The sequence below is a fragment of the Pongo abelii genome, chromosome 1, assembly GCF_028885655.2.
Source record: "Pongo abelii isolate AG06213 chromosome 1, NHGRI_mPonAbe1-v2.0_pri, whole genome shotgun sequence".
NCBI classification, from domain to species: Eukaryota; Metazoa; Chordata; class Mammalia; order Primates; family Hominidae; genus Pongo; species Pongo abelii.
In genome coordinates, this window is record NC_071985.2 from 6504762 (window position 1) to 6516860 (window position 12099).

Sequence of the window (12099 nt, forward strand, 5' to 3'; positions counted from 1 at the left end):
CTGAAGTATCTTCTACATGCCAATGGGAGTTCTGGGGCAAAGCAACATCAAGGATTGTGGCCCATCCTCTCCTTAGGCAGCATCAGAAAATGTGAAGCCTGGAAGCGACGATTGATGTTGGTACAGGTCCTCGCTTTGTATGGATGAACTCGGAGAGAGGGGCCTTTGTTAGAGCTGGGCTAAATCAGGTGTCAATTTCAAGCTCTAGAAGATGTTTCAGTGACTCCCCCACATCTCCAGCTCCTAGAGCTCTGGCTGTTCAGGTCCCATTCCTTAACCTATGCTTCTCTGGAGAAACTGGGCTCAAGGGTGTCAAGAGCTATTTGTTTTTAATCCACCCTCTCCCTAACCCTCCCACTCATTTCCTCTAAAGTCTGAAGGAAGTTGGCATTGTGAATTTACCATTCTAGGGAGAGCGACATATATTTGTTAGGTGGTTGTTAAGATCTACAATTTGACAAATGTAACTTAAAATAATGGTACCTGTTGAGGTACCACATAGACCTTAGAGGAAATTTGGGCATGAATCAACAGTCATAACTGACTAATCAGTTTGTCAGTTCTGATCCTGCTGGGGGCAGTGACTTAGAGAGCTGGCACCTAAATTCCACAGGGTTGTCTCAGAGGAGGAAGATGTCATGAAAGGTAGCTGGTGGCCACTGAAAACATGAATTAAACATGGCTGGTAGCAGAGAGTGGCTTCTTTTCATAGAGGAAGCAGTAGGTGGAAAGCAAGCACCAGCATCTTGAACACAAGAAGATGTTTTTCTTGACTAAGCAGAGGTGTCTGTGAGGGAAGTTGGAAACACAGGCCATCTTCTGGGCCTCTGGACCTATTGACTTGTCCAGAATTGTCCATCCTTACCTTCCACTGGCACAAATCAATGGTGGCTCTGCCAGGAAGTATTTGTATACTGTATTCTTTAGTGGGTTACTTTGTTAACTGTTGCCCAGCTAACTGAGCAACCCTGCTTCCTGTGATTCTTTTTCCAAGCCAATATCATTATAAAATACCATTGTCATTGGGGATTTGAGTTATTCCCGTTTTTTATTTTCTTTGTTGTATCGTTACCATTCTAACTTTAAAAAATTGTGCATGTGGATTTCTCCATTTTAGAATGATGGAAATAACATAGGCTTTAGAAAGTGATTCGTGTTTAAAAGCCACTGCCACTAACACCAAGGTGCTTTGAAGAAGTGGTTTGACTGATTTCCTCATTGGTGGAAGTCAGAGGTCATATATAACCATTTTTAGAATGGTTATGTCAGTTTGGGGAGACTGTGGATATGAAAGTTCCAGGTACATAACCAGCTCTTAATAAATGCTGATTTCCCTCACCTTTTTCATCTATCTGCTGAGTTTCACATTGCAGAAACAATTCTTGACCTTGGTATCTATCCATGAAGCTTAGACCATGGGGTGGCAAACAATGGCTTGCCACTTGTCTTTGTAAATCAAGTTTTATTGGAACATAGTCCTACCCATTCATTCTGTATTATCTATAGCTGCTTTCATGCTACAAAGCACAGTTGAGCAGTTGCATCTCGGGTTTTATTTTCACAAAACCTAAAATATTTACTATCTGGCTCTTTGCAGGAAATATGTGCAGACCCCTGGCTAAGTGCAGTGCTACAGCCAATAGGAACCTGGCTTAGTAACAGAATTATAGATAATACATTTCTCCTATTTACCTACGCTTTCCTCAACTCACCCTTAATATACCTACTTAAATTTGTATGTTGGTTAATTTTGCTTCTCTCTTTTTTCCTTACCCAGGAAGGTTAAACTTATTTTCAGACACATATTTATATAGCTGCTTTTTAGAAATAAAAAATTGTTGCAAGATATTTATAACCAAGGTCATATTCAGAATTTGTTTCCTCCTCAGGTAGAGGAGCACATTTTTGAGAAGTTAGTTTTAAGCTACGTCTTTCAACAGCTTCAGTGGAGTTCAATTTCTGGATGTGTGTGGCTGTGGATGGGGAAGATCATCTGAGGATGGAGATTATAAATGCTCATGATTATTTGTCCATTAGTGTTGAAATTTTGCTGAGCAATCAGCTGTGTTTGTACAGTTTATCACAAGGAACTGAATCTGAATGAAAAGGGAGTGTTGAGAGTTGCTAATCTTTCTTTTGCCTCAATATCAGCTCCTCTTCCCTCAGGTGCTACCACATCCTCTCATTTTAGAAAAATTAACTTGCCATCATAGCCACTGAAAGTAACTGGGCTGACATCTCCATGAGCCATACTGTAATCTAGAGGTTTGGTAAACATTACACCATCTAATCCCTACTACAATGCTAGGAGGTCTATTTATCTTATATATTCATTTATATATGCACATATGTTATTTATTTATGCTATTGTTGAGGGAACAAAATTTCCTTCAAAGTCACACATGCTGTAAATGACAGAACCATGATTCTAACCCGGAACGAGTGACTCCAAAGCCTGGCTCATTCCATGACTACACTCACTCTGAAATCTTAACATACAGGGCTACCTGAATTGATGCCTTGCAGGAAGGATAGTGGTCCCACCACCCTCTCAGTCTTTTACCATTTGGGCCTTGCTCTTGTTCACTTTGTGCCATAAGGAATCTTAGAGGTCGCCTATTCCAACCTCTGGCACACCAGAGGGATCCCCCGTCCATAAACAGGTCAAGATGCAGAGCCCATAACTTCATAAGCCAGTCAAATCCACTCCAGGGGAAGTCTCTGTATTAGTCCAGGTTCTCTAGAGGGACAGGACTAACAGGATAGATGTATATATGAAAGGGAGTTTATTAAGGAGTGTTGACTCACACGATCCAAGGTGAAGTCCCACAATTGGCCGTCTGCAAGCTGAGGAGCCAGTCTGAGTCCCAAAACTTCAAAAGTAGGGAAGCTGACAGTGGACCTTCAGTCTGTGGCCAAAGGCCTGAGAGCCCCTGGTAAACCATTGGTGTAAGTCCAAGAGTCCAAAAGCTGAAGAACTTGGACTCTGATGTTTGAGGGCAGGAAGCATCCAGCATGGGAGAAAGATGGAGGCCAGAAGACTCAGCCAGCCTAGTCCTTCCGTGTTCCTCTGCCTGCTGTATTCTAGATGCACTGCAACTGATTAGGTGGTGCTCATCCAGATTGAGGGTGGGCCTACCTCTCCCAGTTCACTGACTCAAATGTTAATCTTTGGCAACACTCTCACAGACACACCCAGGAATAAGACTTTGCATCCCTCAATCTAATCAAGTTGACACTCAATATTAATAATCACCATCTCTTTATATTAATTACAGTGTTTGTGGCAAGATATATTTTTTAGGCTCCCTCATTTCATACATTTAGTCTCATTAAATCCTCATTACAATCTTGTGAAGAAAGCAGGAGTTATTTTTTCTATCTAGTAAATGTTGATTGTAGGAACATTGGATGATGGACTCCAAAACCAGCACCCCAGGCCCCGCCCACTGTCTCTCTTGCCAAGCCAGCATCTGTACTATAATCCCTGCCACCTCTCCTGTTACTTTGGTGAATTGTGTTTCTGTCTAAAACCAACCCTTCCAACTGGTGCTAGATCCCTTCTTTCTCACCTCTTCAAGGACATCATTCCAACTAATCTCTCTTTCTTCTGCACCATTGATTTTCTCCTCTGTACCTGGGCATTGTATCAGCATACAAATATGCTGCTACATATGGAGGCTTTAAACAATCCTCACTAAGCCCCCTATCATGTTCTAGCTGCTTCCTCACTTTCTTTCTCCATGACACTTCAACAATTGATACTCATTGACTCTAATTCCTTATTGCCTAATGCTTCCTTCTTAAATATTTTTAAAAGGCATTTAACATAAAGACAAATGTTTTGTCTAATGTATCTAGCAATATAGTCCAGGCAGTATACAGAGCATTTTCATCATCCTCCAAAAATTTTCTTATGTTCCTCTCCATTTAATTTCTTCTCTGCTAGAGGCAACCGAGGTTCTGATTTCCATCATCGTAGATTTGTTCCACCTATTATTGAATTTTATACATGAGAAATTACACAGTATAGGTTCTGTTGTGTTTAGCTTCTTTGCCCAACACAGTGTGTTTGAGATTCGTCTACATTGCTCATGCATCCATAGTATGTAACAATTTTATTGCCAAGTATTTTCTCATTAATGATTGTTAAAATCCATTCTGCTATTGATGGACATTTTGGTTTCTTTCCAGTTTTTCACTGTTGTGAATAAAGCTTCTATGAACATTTGTATATAGATCTTTTTGTGGACAGGACATATGTTTTTCATTTTTCCATGATAAATATATCTAGGAGTGGAATTGCCTAATCAGAGGTGTGTTTAACTCTATCAGAAACTGCCAGCTGGATGTGGTGGCTCACACCTGTAATCCCAGAACTTTGGGAGGCAGAGGTGGGAGGATTGTTTGAGGCCAGGGATTCAAGAGAAGCCTGGTCAACATAACAAGACCCCCATCTCTATTTTAGAAGATAAAAATAATTAAAAAGAAACTGCCAACTCATTTTCCAAAGTGGTCATACCATTTTACATGCCCATCAGAAATACATACATTTGCAATTAATGTCCTTTTTTTGTTTTTTTTTTAACAAATTTGGTGTTGTGTGGGCATGAAATAATATCTAATATGTATTAATCTGCATATAACTGATATCTAAAGATATTGAGCATCTTCTCATGGGCTTACTGGCCATTTGTATGTTTCCTTTGTGAAATATCTTTAAATCTTTTGCTGACTAAAAAACATCAAGTTGTTTGTCTTACTGAATTATAAGTTATATTAGCTTTCCGTTGATGTATGACACGTTACCAAGATCTTAGCAGCTTAAGGTGCATTAATTTTTATTTTTTTGAGACAGTCTCACTCTGTCCCCCAGGCTGGAGTACAGTAGCATGATCTCAGCTCCCTGCAACCTCCACCTCCAAGGTTCAAGTGATTCTCCTGCCTCAGACTCCCAAGTAGCTAGAACTATAGGCACATGCCACCACGCCCGACTAATTTTTGTATTTTTAATAGAAATGGGGTTTCACCATGTTGGCTAGGCTGGCCTTGAACTCCTGGCCTCAAGCGATCCGCCTACCTCTGCCTCCCAAAGTGCTGGGGTTACAGGCATGAGCCACTGTGCCTGGCCCACAAGGTGCATTTATTATCTCATAGTTTCTGTGTGTCTGGAGCCTGAGCACGATGGCTGAGCTGGGTCCTCTGCTCAGAGTTCCACAAGGCTGCAATAAAGGTGATGACAGGGACTGGTTTTGTATCTGGAGCTCAGTGTCCTCTTCCAAGTTCATTCAGGCTGCTGGCAGAATTCAGTTCCTTGTGGTTGTAGGACTGAGAACCTCAGCTCCCGGAGGCCAGCCCTCTCTACAGATAGTTATGACATGACAGCTTGCATCTTCAAGGCCAGGAGGAGATAGAGGATCTCTCCTGTTTCAAATCTCTTTTAAGAAGCTTACCACTCAAGGCAATCTTCCTTTCCTTTTGATTAAAGTCAACTGATTTTTGGCTTTAATTAAATCTGCAAATCCTTTAATCTTTGACATATACTGTAACATAACCACAGGAGTGGCATGCATCATATTCATATGTATAATTTCCTCCCCTTGAGTCTACCACACTCATATATGCCCATAGAAGGGCATATACACCTGGGAGCTGGAATCCTGGGGAATATGTTAGAATATCATATAAGAGATTATTTTACGCACACACATACGCCCTGAATTTAAGTCCTTTGCCAGATATGTCTTGCAAGTATTTCTCTCTGACTCTAGTTTCAGTACTTATTTGCTTAATGGTGCCTTTGATGAGCATACGTTTTAAATTTTAATATACAGCAATTTATCAAACATTTTTCCTTTATGGTTAGTGATTTTTATCTCTTAGAAATATTTACTTTCCCATGTATTGTAAAGATATTCTGTTGTTGTTTTTTTTTCCAGAGGCTATGTAGTTTTAGCTTTCATATTCGAGACTATAATCTAGCTAAAAATGAGTGGGATTGTATGTAATATGAGATAGGGGTCAAGGTTCGTTTTTCCCTCATATGCATAGACAATTATTCCAGCACAATGTATTAAAAAGATTTTCCTTTCTCCACTGGATTGCTTTGTTGCCTTTGCCAGAAAAAGAATCAGTCTTTCACGGATTCTTCATTTTGTTCTAAGAATCTATTTGGCAAACCTAATGTCAGTGACACACTCTTGATTAGTCTCAGTGTAAATTTGGAATCTGATAAAGTCCTCCAACTATTTTCACCCCTTTAAGGATTGTTTTGATAACATCTAGTTCTGCTCCAAGCTTTCTCATGGGCACCGGAGGAGACAAACCTGGGAATGGGTGGGAACTCTTTTTACGTCTGTGACTCCAAGGGTTCCATACTCTTATGCTAGCCCACACTTCCTCTTTAGCCATTTGTTTAAAATGTTAGCTTCTTATTCACCTGCATGGTTCCCCTGGCTCTTCCTCCACACAGATAAGCCAGCTCACTCCTTGTCTCCAAGAAGACAGGGGACTCTTTTGTTCTGAGATTTCAGGCTACTTTACTATTATCACAGCTCTCTGATGGGCTCAAAAAATGTGATTATGTAGTTTGTCCAGGTATTCTCGCTGTAAGAGTGAGAGCAATGCTCACGGGGTCTATAGGGATGTCCTGTCTTTCATTCCTGATATTGATCATTTATCCTGATATTTATGCATACATACTTTTTCTTGAACAGTCATTAATCTTTCCAAAGAAACAACTGCCAGCATTTTTTGTTTTCCTCTGTTGCTTATCTGTTTTCTGTTTCACTGATTTCCACTCTTATTTTATTATTTCTTTCCTTCTACTTGGAGTTAAATTTGTGGTTTATTTTTAGCTTCTTAACATGAAAGCTTAGATCATTGATTTTGAATCCTTCTTCTTTCTTGAGATAAATATTTATAGTTCTAAGTTTCTAAGAACTGCTTTAGCTTCGTCTCACAAAATTTAATGTTTAGTTTTATTATCATTCATTTTAAAACAGTTCCTAATTCCGGACGGGTATGGTGGCTCATGCCTGTAATCCCAGCACTTTGGGAGGCCGAGGCGGGCGGATCACGAGGTCAGGAGATCGAGACCATCCTGGCTAACACGGTGAAACCCCGTCTGTACTGAAAATACAAAAAATTAGCCAGGCGTGGTGGCGGGCGCCTATAGTCCCCAGCTACTCGGGAGTCTGAGGCAGGAGAATGGGGTGAACCCGGGAGGCGGAGCTTGCAGTGAGCCGAGATCGCACCACTGCACTCCAGCCTGGGCGACAGAGCGAAACTCTTGTCTCAAAAAAAAAAAAAGTTCCTAATTCCCTTGTTATTTCTTCTTTGACCCATCAATAATTTAGAAGTGTGTTCTTAATTTCCAAATATTTAAAGTTTCCCAGATGTCTTTTGGTTATTGGTTTCTAATTTAATTCTCTTTTGGTCTGAGTACATATCTTTTTTTTTTTTTTTGAGACGGAGTTTCACTCTTGTTGCCCAGGCTGGAGTGCAGTGGTGCAGTCTTGGCTCACTGCAGCCTCCACCTCCCGGGTTCAAGCAATTCTCCTGCCTCAGACTCCCAAGTAGCTGAGATTACAGGCGAGTGCCACCATATCCAGCTAATTTTTGTATTTTTAGTAGAGACAGGGTTTCTCCATTTTGGTCAGGCTGGTCTCGAACTCCTGATCTCAGGTGATCTGCCTGCCTCGGCCTCCCAAAGTGCTGGGATTACAGGCATGAACTACCGTGCCCGGCCTGAGTACATACTTTCGAAGATTTCAGTCATTTGAAATTTACTGAGATCTGTTTTGATGACCCAGAATATGGTCTCTATTGGTAAACATTCCATGCGCACTTGAAAATGAAGGTGTATTCTGCTGCTGTTGCATATATTTTATAAATATCAATTGGTTAACATTTGTCATGGTAGTGTTCAAATCTGCTATATCTTTGCTGGTTTTTTGTTGTCATTTTGTTGTTCCCATGTTTATCTCCTCCTTTTTCCTGCTTATTTTGAGAGATAAATGTTAAAATCTCCCACTGTAATTCTGGTTTTGTCTATTTTCAGTTATGTCAATTTTGGCTTGTAATTTGAAGATATGTTCTCAGGGACATATTTCGTATTATTATGTCATCCTGATAAATTGACATTTTCATTATTATGAAATATCTTTCTTTGCCTCTGGTAATACTGCCTATCTGGTATTAATATGATGACAACAACTTTCTTATGATTAGATATTATAAGATATATCTTTTCATATCCTTTTATTTTTAGGTGCCTGTGTTTTTACATATAAAGTGAATCTTCTGTAAACAGCATGTAGTTGGGACTTACTTTTCTTCAACCATTCCAACAAATGCTACCTTTTAGTTATATTATTTCGTTTATTCACAGTTAATGTTCTGTTGATATGGTGAGGTTTAACTCTACCATCTAGTTCTTTGTTTTTCATTTTGTTTGTTTATTTCCTAGTGAATTCTGAACCTTTCTTCTTTCTGAGATTTAAGTTGAAGCCTGGCCATTTAAGATTCCTCCTAGAGTTGCTTTGAGAGGACTGAGCAACAACTTCAGACATCTTTTATTCACCTTTGGATTCGGCCCCAACAAGGTTCTGGAATCTAAACAGCATGAGAATGCCCGGCACCACATGACTTCTCTCTGCTCTGCAGGGCCTCTTGCACTGATGCTTTCCCTGAAAAATTTATGGTGCAATTGGGGAATGAAGCTAGGGATTGAAAAGTTAGGCAACTATTTTTTTTTCTTTAAAAAATTATTATTTTATTTTTAGAGGTAAGGCACCACTCTGTTGCCCAGGCTAGAATGCAGTGGCACAATAATAGCTCAATGTAACTTTGAAAACCTGGGCTCAAGAGATCCTCTTGCCTCAGTAGCCAGGACCACAGGTGAGTGCCGCCATGCCCAGCGTTTCTGTTTTGTATTTTTAGTCTCCTCCATATTCCAATCTGTCCCACCAGCCTACTCTGCAATCTAAGGTTTGACTGACTTCTTCTTGCTCTGCCAGTGTCTCCCTTTGTGGTAGACCTGCTCTTCTATTTGTCCAGACCAAGTATGAAAGCCAGCAGGCTCTCTGACTTTCTTTGAATGTCAGTTTCTCTTTGGAATTCAATTCATCAGGGCTTTCTTGTCTCAAAAGCTCTTTGCTAGGCCCATAGGAAAATATGATTATTATTTTTTCATGTTTTTCTTTTTGTTACCATGGGAACAAAGGTCTTTCATGTTCTTCTACCTGAAACTGGAAACTCTTCTTTGTTTCTTTCTTTTCTTAAACACACTCTAATTAAGCTTTCTTTCATTAGGAGTAGCTTGCTGAAACATCTTTTGTCAAGGCCAACAATGATCTTCGTGTTGCCAAACCCAATGGTCAATTCATAGTCCTCATATTATTTTATCTGTTTGGACATATGACATAGTTGACCACTATGTTCCTTAAACACTCTCTTCACCTGGCTCCTGAAACGTCACTCTCTACTAAGTCTCCTCTTATTTGCATGGCTTCTTCCGTGTGTGTGTGTGTGTGTACATCTCAATATTCCCCGCTTCTAATTATGGTGTGCCCCCAGTGTCACACCTCTTTTCTATTTATGTCCACTCCCTCGGTGATCTCATCCAGCTTCCTGGCTTAAAATCACACTTTTATATGGATGACTCTTTGATCTCTGTTTTGAACCCACATTTGTTCTTGAACTCCAGATTTCTATATCAAATCCCCTCCTTCATTTTTACTGTCTAATATATCAGGTTGGTGTGAAAGTAATTCCAGTTTTGGCCATTAATACAACTTCATGTGCATCTTAAATGTAATATATTCAAAATTAAACTACTAGTTTTTCCCTCCAAAATCTGCTTTTTCTACATTTTCCCCCAAAGACTAAATGGCAACTTTCTTCTTTCAGTTGCTCAGATCAAAAGCCTTGAATTTCCACTAAATGCTATGAAACTTTGAGATGGAAAGGCATCAGTTGGTGGAGATACGTCTCATATAATTCTTACTGATTATCCTTTCCTAGAAGCTAATGCCTAGAATCCGAGCAGGGACATGAGTCATACCAAACCTGGCTATGAATAACACCCTGTTGGTTTCCTTCCACTTGCCCCTGCCTTGCCACCCCTCTGATTTAGTCTTTGACATTAGAGCTCTGCTTTCTTGGCACCTTTCTATCCTTTACGTCCCTGTCTCAAGCCACATAGGTCTCAGGAGTAGCACAAAATCTTCTCCGCAGATGCTATCATTGATAGCATAATAGCCACAGACTATTCTGATACCTGTGTAAGTTCTGTTATAGAAATAAGCCTAGGAGTAATTTGTAGCTGAGGACACATATTAGAAATTAAAATAGGCTGGGTGTGGTGGCTCATACCTGTAATCCCAGCACTTTGGGCGGCCGAGGCAGGCAGATCACCTGAGATTGGGAGTTTGAGAACAGCCTGACCAACATGGTGAAACCCCATTTCTACTAAAAATACAAAAAAATTAGCCAGGCGTGGTGGCACATGCCTGTAATCCCAGCTACTCAGGAGGCTGAGGCAGGAGAATCACTTGAACCTGGGAGGCGGAGGTTGTGGTGAGCTGAGATCACGCTATTGTACTCCAGCCTGGGCAACAAGAGCGAAACTCCATCTCAAAAAAAAAAAAAAAAAAAAAAAAGGAAGAAAGAAAAAAGAAAATAGAATGAAATCATGCCATCGTTAGTCTAGAAAATACTATGTAGATAAAAATAAGCATAAGAAATCTCATGAAAATATGTACAAAAAGTTTCTAATACATAAACATTGCTATTAGTTCCCTTTCTATTCCCTCCAGGCTGAAGCAGCAAGACTACAAACATGGCAGTCAAGAGACATGGGTCCTATCTTCCTGTCTCTGATTATGTCACAGATGAGCTGTGTGAATTAAGACGTGCCACCTCCCCTCAGTTGATCAGGCCAAAATCCCTGAATTCATTTAAACTCTTCTTTCTCTAACAATTTGCGTGCAACCCATTAGCAAGTCCTGTGGATCTATCTTCAAATTATAGCTAGAACTCTAGCACCAACTTCCCTGGTATCATCCTAGTTCAAAATGCCATCCTCTCTTCTCCAGGCTATTTTCTTTTTTTTCTGTCCAAGCCAATACCTCCAGTATTGCATAAGTCTATGGATTTTGTGAATCTGAGGTCCCAGAAGTTTTGTTAGATTCTCACAAATAATAAAATGTGTGTCTGCATAGTTTATCTGCATGGCTTCTTCCATGTGTGTGTATGTGTGTGTGTGCATATTCCTTCCAATCTTCCCTGCTTCTAATTATTGGTGTGCCCACAATGTCACACCTCATCTGTATTTCTTTTCTTCCTACCAAAGAAAAGGTGTGCATGTGGGCACCTTTATATTATAAGTGGGATTCCACTCAGAATGCATCCTGGGAATTCAGAGCCAGTAGCCAGGATGTGGGGAAATTGGTAAGGTCTGAGGGCTTGTGGTCATCTGAGCTGCTGCTACCCACAACGTTTCTGACACTATTACCTGTTTGTTAGAAACGATACAATGGAGCAACATCCAAATGAAAGAGATGCATAGGGCAAGGCGTGGGGGTGGGTCATGGAGCTTCTGCGCCCTTTGGGGCACACCACCTTCCCAGTACCTCAGTGTATTCACCAACCCAGAAGTCACTGAACCCTGTAGTTTAGAGGTTTCTATGGAGGTTTCATCACATAGCAAGATGGACTAAGTCATTGCTTATTGGTGGCTAACTCAATCTGTAGCTCCTCTTCCCTCTCCACAGGTCAGGAGTGGGGCTGAAAGTTCCAACCCTCTAATCACACCTTGCTGTTTCTGGCCACCAGCTCCCAACATGACGCTACCTAGGGGCCCTAGCTATGGTCGACTCATTAGCATGTGGAAGATACTCATAACTCCAGAAGAGTTTTAGGAGTTCTATGTCAGGAACCAGGAACAAAGATCAGATATTTGTTTTTTATTACATCACAATGCCACATCCAGAGATCTCCTTTCCCTGACACAGAGATTTGCTGGCTAAGCTATTCAATTTGATCTATTCTTGCAGACTTCATTGTCTCATTGTTATGAAAAACTGGAGCCAAATT